The sequence below is a fragment of the Perognathus longimembris genome, chromosome 16, assembly GCF_023159225.1.
Source record: "Perognathus longimembris pacificus isolate PPM17 chromosome 16, ASM2315922v1, whole genome shotgun sequence".
Lineage (NCBI taxonomy): Eukaryota > Metazoa > Chordata > Mammalia > Rodentia > Heteromyidae > Perognathus > Perognathus longimembris.
In genome coordinates this window covers 41,106,798-41,109,678 of record NC_063176.1, presented here as the reverse complement: position 1 = coordinate 41,109,678, position 2,881 = coordinate 41,106,798, and the positions used below count along the sequence as shown (strand labels likewise).

General features: G+C 34.7%; 1 pseudogene; it reads right to left on the bottom strand.

The window, feature by feature from the left end:
- Positions 1–2,522: 2,522 nt before the first annotated feature.
- LOC125365090 lies at positions 2,523–2,645 on the bottom strand (annotated as a pseudogene).
- Positions 2,646–2,881: the final 236 nt, after the last annotated feature.

The window sequence follows — 2,881 nt, the reverse complement described above, 5'->3', positions numbered from 1 at the left end:
AGTTTGAAGCACATAGTCTAGAAAAAAAATCCATGATAGATACTGCATAAGGTACATGATTGTCAATTATTGCCAAAGTTACTATAAGTTATAGCTGACTAAGCAGATACAGAGTTTGAAAATGTACATTAAAAATAGTCCTGGTACACTGTTTGTTTTGCTAATATACTGAGAAGAAACATACTGTTAAGAATAATAATGCTAAACTTAAATTATGAAGCTTTCTAGATAGTCAATCACCATACTTAATAATCTCTGGATGTGTATTTACTTTGAAATATAGTTACTCTTTTATTATTTTGAAAGCATTACTTGGCCAAAGAATTTGGGAAAGTAAATAGCAACTTAAATAAGAAGATAAACTTTATATTTCAACCTATAGTTTCTCTTAATAGCATAAAATATTGTTTTAGTATCATCTTGTGTGACGACACATATATTTCTGTTGAGCTATTGTGCTCCTCTCGTAGGACTATCCTAGACAAATATTAATTGTTTCCAGTGAGTGAAATCATGGAATTTATGTTATTTAGGTCTGGCTCACTTCACTTATTTCCAAGTCTTTCCATTTCCTCATGAATAGGGCTAAATCATTCCTTTTAATAGATGCTTAGAATTCCATTGTATAAGGATTGGGTCAGCCACCCAACATTATGTAACTGAAACCAAACAACTACTCAACATATAAAGGTCAAAAATTGACCTCTCAGTGGAATACAATAGCTCAAAAGCTATGTATGTACATTCATATAAGACTACTGTCGACATACTGTCTAATGTCGACATTACATTTAAAGCCCTAGGCGAATTTTCTTTGGCGTAGGCCACGTAGCTGCTGTGTATGTTCTTGGTACATTGGGTATTTTATATATGTCTACCTGACCTAGGGAAGGGAAAGAAAAACAGGGTGTAAGATATGACAAGAAATGTATGCACGCCCTACTATGTAACTGTACCCTTTTTGCACAACACCTTGTCAAAAAAATTGTGTTTAATTAATAAATAAATTTTTTAAAAAAGAATTCCATTGTGTATATACACCACATTTTCTTGATCCATTCATCTGGGTTGGTTCCATATTTTAACAATGGTAAATTGTGCTGTGATAAACATAATTGTGCTGGTTCCTTTAGTGTGCTCTTGCTTGTAACCTTTTGGGTAAATGCCCCAACGCAGGGTCATAGGGGAACTCTATGTTTAGCCTTTTGAGGGACTTCTGAACTGCTTTCCAGAATGGTTGAACAAGTTCACACTTGTTCCCTTTTGGCCACCTCCCTGCCAATCTGTTGTTGTTAGTTCCTAAGTGAAATGAACTACAAGATTTGGAAATAAGTGGCTTATCTTTGATGTTGTTATTTCCAATGAAAGTATTCCTTTTTCTGTTGTCTTTCTTGCCCGTGCTTTTACCCCTGATGTCACTGTGACTGACTTTGGTATGCTGGGTATTGTATATATGTTTATTGGAACAAGGGAAGAAGAACACCAAAATGGAGAGAAAAGGGGTAAAAGGTGAACCAATGTAACAGCAAAAAAAGAGAAATGCTGTAGACCAACTGTACATCTCAGGGGAGGTTGGGGAGGGAACCTGGAGTGGGAAGATGGGAGAAAAAGGAAGAAGCATGTAAAAAGTATGATAAGAAATGTACTCACTGCCTTATTTATGTAATTGTAACCCCTCTGTATATTACTATGACAATTAAAATGCAAAAAAATTCCTTTCCTCAACGTCCCATTTATATCTGTAGCTTCTATTATTGATGATGTTCTTGTATCACCTTCCTGTGATTGTATATACACAATCTCTGTAATCTTATCTGAGTATATTGGAAACCGTGTATACTGGTATTAGAACTAGGAAATTAAAAGGGAATACCAAAATTGAGAGACACAGGGTAAAAAAAGACAAACAATTACAAAAGCAATACTTGCAAAACTGTTTGGTGTAAGTGAACTGAACACCTCATGGGGGGAAAGGGAAAGGGGGAGGAGGGAGGGGGGTATGAGGGACAAGGTAACAAACAGTACAAGAAATGTATCCAATGCCTAACGTATGAAACTGTAACCTCTCTGTACATCAGTTTGATAATAAAAATTTGAAAAAAAAATTCCTTTCAAGATTTTATGCACTTAAGAACTTCAATTCAACTTGTTAACTTTACAACCTCTCTGTACTTCACTTTGACAATAAAGGGAAAAAAAATTAAAAAAACTTCAATTCAGAAATGAACACGGACATACACACATAAAATACAGTGAAATATATTTATATATGTGCAGTTTTTAATTATAAAATCTACCAGTACAACTAAGTGTTAAATTAGCAAACCATGTACTTGATATTTTATAGCATACATATGTTTTAAATATTTGTAACTATTTCATCACACTGTTTTAGTCTAGTTTATATGCTTTATCAGAATGATCGATAGCTTCTATTTTTCTACCTATTACATCAACTTTATTCGCAGAGCCCCCATCCAGTAGTTAACAATACCTCCATCATTGACGATTATTGTAGGAGTCATATAACTTCTTATATGTACCAAAAACTCAAATGGAACAATGAGTTCTGCATTGCAAAAGAGGATTACTATTTGCACCTGTCTATAAGGCATTGTTACGAGTTAAGCACACACACAAGTGCTAAGATAGCTTCTATTTTTAACTTGAAAATGATGTAATAAGTATAATAATTCACACATATTGGGGCACAGTAGTAATTATTGTCAGGCCACTGGAGGGCTCATAGATGCTGAGAATAAACCACCTTCTTATTGGGAAACACCATCTGCATCAGCTATTCCTAGAAGCACTAGCCTGAGACTAACTGGAACCACCCAGACTAGCAGAACAAGCTATGTGCTAACTACCACCACTGACC